Below are 7,409 nucleotides of genomic sequence, written 5' to 3' on the forward strand. Positions count from 1 at the left end.
TCACATAACATACATATCTTTTTGGGGTAGCGGCATTCAAGTCTTGAAAGTCCATACAAACTCACAGCTTCCGATTTTTCTTCACTACATGAATAACATTAGATAACCATTGAGCATATCTAGTTGTTCTAATAAAATTGGCCTTGAATAACTTTTCTATTTCCTTTTTTTCTTAAGCTCTACCTCCTTGGACATTCTTCTAGAAGGTTGTTGATAAAGATTAAAACTAGCTTTAATAGGAAGGCGGTGCTTTATTAAGCTCCTGCTCAAACTGGGCATTTCCTCATTAACTCCAAGCGAAGAAATCTTTGAACTCTTTTAAAACTCTAATAATATCTCTCCTCATGTTATCAGACAATAATGAACTAACATAAGTCATCCTTGGCTCATATCTTATTCCTAAATTCACTTTGAGGAAAGGATCATGAACTTGGGGTTGAATATCTTCCAACTTTCCAGTAGCCTTATCCAAATCATGAATCTGAATCTCTTTTTATTCATCATCAGGTTCTTCTTTGAGAATCCCTTTTGCTCCAGAATTCCCTTCTGTCATCTTTAACTCAACTTTGTCAATTAACTGTTGCATTAATGTTTAAATATCGCAGTGGTAGCTACTACAAGTTCTTCTTTGGTGTAATTAATCATCTAAAATTTCCTTAATAACAGGTACCTTCGGCCTATAAGACAGTAGTTGTCGGTTTCAACAAACTCTTTGCTTGAGTTTTAACCTGCTCCTCTAAAACTCTTACTTCCTTAGTTTCTCCCTTTTTCTGCTTACTCACGAACTCAATTGGACTAAAATCTTCCTCATAAAATCTTGCCTCCACCGAGTCAGAATATGCCACAAATGGTTGCCAATTGACCCATACCATTTCCACATCATCATCATTCCAAAACAAAAGGAACTAATGAAGAGTCGACGACACACAACAATTAGTATGTATCCAATCTTTTCCAAGCAAAGTGTTATAATTACCAGTTGAGTTAACCATAAAGAAAGCACTAAGAGAAGTCTTGCTCCCAATGGTGATCTCTATTGGAAGAACTCTAAATATTTTTGACACTTTACTATTAAAAGCTGCCACTATAACATCTGTCACTATCAAATCAACCTCAGTCTTACCCAAGGCATTCAACATCTTATAAAAGATATTGACAGCTGAACCATTATCAACCAATACCCTTGAAAAAGACCTTCCATTCAAATGAGCTTTTACATATAATGGCCTAATGCGTTTGGTCATCTCCAGGGAAGGTTTCTCCAAAATTACTCTTTTCGGCTTTGTTTAAATTGATAGCCTGAATGCTAATTCCACTTTGATATCCCTCATGCTTTAAAGGCAAATTTCACCTTTGAGTCTCTTCTCTATTAATATTTTCTAACTCAATAAAGTCTTCTTGTCTAGTACCCCGAGTCTGAAAGACTTCTAGAAGTGTAAGAGTTGTACAACCATATGGAATAGAAATCCCACCAACCATAAATGTTCCTTATACCATAGGCTCTTCACAAGCTTTTTCTGTAGAACTCCTAATTGATGATAAAAGGTCATCGTCCTCTTCTTTGATCATATCCATATCTTCTATTGCTTTTCTATAAAATTTTGATCTTTCAGGTTTAATCTTATGCACCCTTTGGTTGTCTCCTTTTTCCTTTGTCCCTCGACTCTTTATCTTTGAAATCTCCTTTTTTGCATTCTTATCAAAGGTTGAGGAAACTTCTTATTTTCCACCTTGTGCCATTTATTGTTAGGCAAAAAATTAGGTGGAATAACATACCTAGGTTCTCGGGAATCCAGTCTATTGGGAGAATAATGTCCTTCCTCACATCATCTTTAGGAGATTTATCAACAAATTTTAATTCCCTTCGTACTAGAGAATTCCTTGGTACTCAGACCTTATGGAACATAGTACTAGGCTTAAACACCCTTGGTTCAACTCTTACTTTCATAATCTCAGGCTTCTTTTCTTCTTCTAATTCTTTTTTCAACTTTCTGTAATTCAAAAAAGATCTTAAATTAAAACTGGTTGCATTAATATGTACCACAGAAGGAAAAGGATCCTCATCTACCAACATGGCTTCCTTATTTTTTGGAAATTTTAAAATTCCCTTGTTAATTCTATCTTACACTAAATTCTTAAAAGCCCAACAATTATTGGTAGCATGATTATGAGAGTTGTGATATTTGCAATAATCATTTCCTTTAAGTTCCTCTTTTATTGGGACTTTATGGTCAGGAGGCAGCTTAATGAAATTTTCTTTGCGAAGGTAATAAAAAAATATCCTATGTCTTGGAAACATCAAAAGTATATTATGGAGAGGCACCACTTGCATGTGATTTCTTTCAAGACTCAGGATTTTTCCTTACCAAAGATGGACAAGTGCAAGAACTAGTGGCTAAAAGATCTACCGCTGCTACTTCCATCACAGAATTATGAATTTCTTGATAATAACTCTATATAGCAACCCTTCTCTTATGATTCTCCTCTTTTAACAATTTTTCATATTTGGTTACTTTTGCTACCAACTCATAAAAATTCCTGAATTTCATCCCCTAAAATTTCTTTCTCAATTCAATGTCTAGTCCCCTTTGACATAGATCTTACACTCGCTTTTCATTTCCTTGAATCTGGCAGTGTAAACATCATCGATTCACCAACCTTCTATGCCACTATGGATAATTTTGCAATACATACTTCTGGTTCTGCCTTGAGTATAAAACTGATGTTCCATTTCCTACCATGTAGATATAGAATTTCTTGACAAAGTTGCGTACTAAGTAAAAGCCATTCTTGTCAGAGAGTTAGGAAAAAACCTTAACTTAAAGTTAGTAAAATTCTCCAGATTAGGCAATTCACCATACTAAATTATAAACCTAGCAATATGCTCTAAGGTAGAGTGACCATCCTCTTTAGAAAAAAGAGTAAAATCAGGGATCCTATATCCCTTAGGATAAAGGTTGTCCACATCCATGTTATTAGGATATGGCTTATGAAACTCTGGTCGGCCTATCTATCTAAGGCTGGGACCATATAATTCTTGTACCACATCCCTAACAACCTCAACATCTAATGGGGGTTCTCTGTGAGGCTGAAAAAGCAGATACCCATATTCCTATAATGATTAATTATCAAAGAATTGCCCCCTAGGCCTGCTTCTACATCATACATGGTAGGTTGATTAATGGGATTAGTATTAGCAAAAATTTGATGGGTAAGTAAGGCCTGCCAACGTTATTGCGGCCGTTAGGAGTTTATATTCTAACATCCTCATAGAGAACCCCCCCCGCCCCCCCCAGCCCCCGAGTCCGTCTAGGACATTCCTCTATCTAGAAGTAGCATTTGAATTTTCACTCTTGGGAGTATTAAGACAACTACTAGTTAATTTCTCACTAATTTTCTATAGGATCTTGAGATGCATATTCTAGGTTTTTTATGAACACAACAAAAATCCTAATAATGGATTAACAACTGGATCAATTAAGTCAATACTTGAACCTTCAAGCACATTAGCAATAGGTGACCTACCAACGGCTCTTCCAATAGTTAATAGCACCTCAGAGTGCTGAGACATGCCTTGAGAGCCTTGTTCTTCTCCAACTGCTCCACCATGTAAGGAACAGAAATTTCAGCTTCACGTTCTGCTTCATCAGCAGCAACCATAGTGTCCTAAGACTCCATTAGTTCTTTTCCATTATTATTTCTTATACTTGGGGCCATTTTAAAACAATGTCTCACCGAGCGTGCCAAATTATATTGGCTCTACATTGGATTTGTGGGCATGCCACGTGTGTGTGGTACACGAATCGTGTTTAAAATTTGCGCTTCTGACTTCTAACAAAGTTTATGAGTTTTCAAAAGCCTTTCAGACACAATTTATTTGAATGCTCTACTAAATGGTTATAAATGACTGTAAAATTGAATAAAGTAAAGTGTTGGAATGTATTGCTTAAAAGTCTCAAAGTAAAAGGAAAACTTGATTGCATAAAGAAATATAGAGGAAATTGCCTGCTTGAAATTTGATTGTCTTGTTATACTTTTCTATCCTTGTTCTCCGTTTTCTTTTATTTCTTGTATTTCCGTAATTCCCATCAAGAATGTACTTCTATTTAACACATGTACCATAAGGCTAAACCCCAAAACCATCATCAAAGGAGCTTAAAATAACTTCTAGTTTTAAATCTCTTTTGCCGCATGTGTGAAACAACTGCTTCATAAATAACTACTACCCACCACTTTAATTAAAATAATTATTTTAATTAAATCTTTGTCCTAGACCTAATTTTAGACTGGGCTTAATTTTGGACTGGCCTGTTAAGTATTCATGGGCTATAAAATATAATGTAAACACCATCATATTAGTTGTTATAAAAATATTTAGGTTGAATGTATTAGAGACGCCAACTTTGCTTCAATCTATGTAAGTATAAGAAACTTTAGTTGCATCGTCAATTTGAGTGACTAAAGGAAAAGACACATCACCATCTCATTCATTATATCTAGATTTAAAGTAAAACAAGGGGAACTACTAAGTAATTGGCTAGGCTATACATCATATCATTCCATATTTACTTTACAGTTTACTATATTTCTTTTATGAATATTTGCTCGTATCCCACACACTAGCAACGAGAAAAATGTCGTTAAATGCTATCGCTAAATATAATAATAGACGTCATCGATAAAGACCATCGCCAAATATTATTTTCATAAAAATAAATGAAATAATTAACCGTCAATGGTCTATTGCTAGAGCTTAACATGGACGACATCAATAACATCTGTTATTAAATGTTTTTGAAATTTTCAGCATATGCCTTTGCTAAAAAAATTTAGAAAATAAATTATACATTTTATTTCTGTAGTTATTCTATCAGTAAATATAAAGAATTTTTTTACATCAAATATAATAATTAATATTAAGTAGTTTTTAATGGTTTAGTAAAATTGAATATGAGCAATTAAATTTGAAAAATTCATGATAATATTAATTTTTAAAATATATATAAAAAATATAATAAATTTGATTATTATTTTTTTTATATATTCTTTTATCATTAACAGAATTTTTCATATAAAATGGACATACCTTACATAAAATGAGTCCATTTTCTGATGAAAAAATATTTGTAATATTTTAATACATACACTACAAGAAAATATACCTTGTGCGACAATAAATTCTATTCTAAAACTTTATCAACATAATATTATATTTCAAAACAGATAAAGAAAATACATAACTCACTTTCTCAGCACAAATAGTCAATTTATCAATACAAAATATATAATAAATATTCATTTTAGAAAATAAATAAATTATCAGCACATAAAATTGAAAATTCTACTCATCGCTTACTAACCACGCACTTTAGAATGTACCGTCCCAAAAAGACATATTATTAAATAAAAAAGACATAATATATACTTTTTGATTTTATATATAATAAGATACAAAAAACAGATTAAGAGATTATATAAAATAATTAAACACATAATATAAAAATTAAGAAACCTATATAAATACATTAAAACAAAAATTTAAAGACAATAGTTTTTAAAAGAAATAAATTTCATTTCTAAAATTAAAATTATAAATTATATCTGTGTAAATATTAAAAATTAAAATCAAAACTTATAAAAATATTAAAATTGAAACTTTAAGAAATAAAATAAACTCTACATAATTATAATAGAATTACAAATTAAGAGTATCAACAAAAATATATAGCAATATGGGACATGAAAGGTAAGAAATGGGAGTAAACAAAATGAAATGTTGTGATTGAAAACAAAAATCGTAACAAGCAATAAACGAGAGTAAAAATGTAATAGTTTAAAAGAAAAGGGTATGGGATGTAACTTCCTCATATATATATATATATAGATAAAAGTCTTAATATTATATTTTTAATATTTTTATTTTAGCCCGTTATCAAATAGAAAACACATTTAGATCTCTACATATTAAAAGTATATATCCTATGACACACATTAGAGTCCAAATTACTCAAACCATATTATATCACTTTTAATTGAACTCAACCTTATATGACAACCTGTAATATATAATTATTCACATATAAGCTCAATATTAGATTAAAGATCCAAAAAAACAATTCAAAAGATGTTTCACAAAAATATTGGTAACTTCTATTCAAATATAATATGGTGCCATATAAGGAGTCCAGCAGCTGGATTCTATTGAACCATCATGTCTAAAGTGTGATGGTTATTCCTATAAGTAATTAGCACTTTAAGCCCCAACATGTTCCTCTTTCTATATATAGAATCAACTTTTATTTTTCATATCTAAAGTTATATGCTAGCAGATATTGCATTGCAATATACTATTCTTCCAATTTTACTTATACAAAAGAAGTCCAAAAGTACTTCAGGCCATGTGAATTACATACATTAGCTAATTGACTAGTTCTAACAAAGTTACCCACTATTTCAATTTTTGTATCATGATTTGATATTGCATTACAATATATTATTCTTCCAATTTTACTTATACAAAAAAAGTCCAAAAGTACTTCAAGGCATGTGAAGTACATACATACGAGATACTTGAATCTCAAATTTTGTATCAGCTGCATAAAATTTCCTACAGACGCAGATAAAATTGAAACAACTAATTAAGCAAAATAAAAATAACAACACCCAATAAAGAGATCCTACCAATTGCATAACATTATTATCCTCCTTTACTATGCCATTTAGGGCTGAGCATGGATCTCGGTGATTTTCGCCTGAACCGAATAACCGTACCAAAAAATACCAGAACCGAAATAACCGAAAGTTTTTATAAGCGAATTGAACCAATCCGAATTTTTTTACGATTATGGTATAGTACTAGTTCTTTAGTAAAAACCGTACCATAACCGTACCAGAACCGATCCGTCTTGTACTGATCCGAGCCAAACCGTAGAACCGAATTTTTTATATATATTTATTAATAATTATTTATATTATATAAATAACACATATTAAAAATAATTATAATATTATAAAATACTCTATACTCTATAAAAAAATTATTTTATATTTATCATTTATATAATTCAAGCAATTGTTATCGAAATAAAAAAATACATATTAAAAATAACTATAATATTATAATATACTTTATACTCTATAAAAAATATAAGTTATATATATTAATATGTCACATAGTATACTGATACTAGTAATCTAGTATACATACTATAATACTAGATTTAAAGTACTTAAAAGCTAGGTGCAAATTAAAGTACTTGAAAGCTAAGTATACCATTTATTATGGTGAAGATGAGGCAAAAAATTTAAAAAAAATGGTGAAAACAGCTTTATATATGGGTGAGGTTGTAGGGAGCTCAAAGAAATCTGCATATGATAGTGGGCCAAGTGATACGGAAACAGAAGAAGAG

Source organism: Ricinus communis, chromosome 5 (assembly GCF_019578655.1).
Source record: "Ricinus communis isolate WT05 ecotype wild-type chromosome 5, ASM1957865v1, whole genome shotgun sequence".
NCBI classification, from domain to species: Eukaryota; Viridiplantae; Streptophyta; class Magnoliopsida; order Malpighiales; family Euphorbiaceae; genus Ricinus; species Ricinus communis.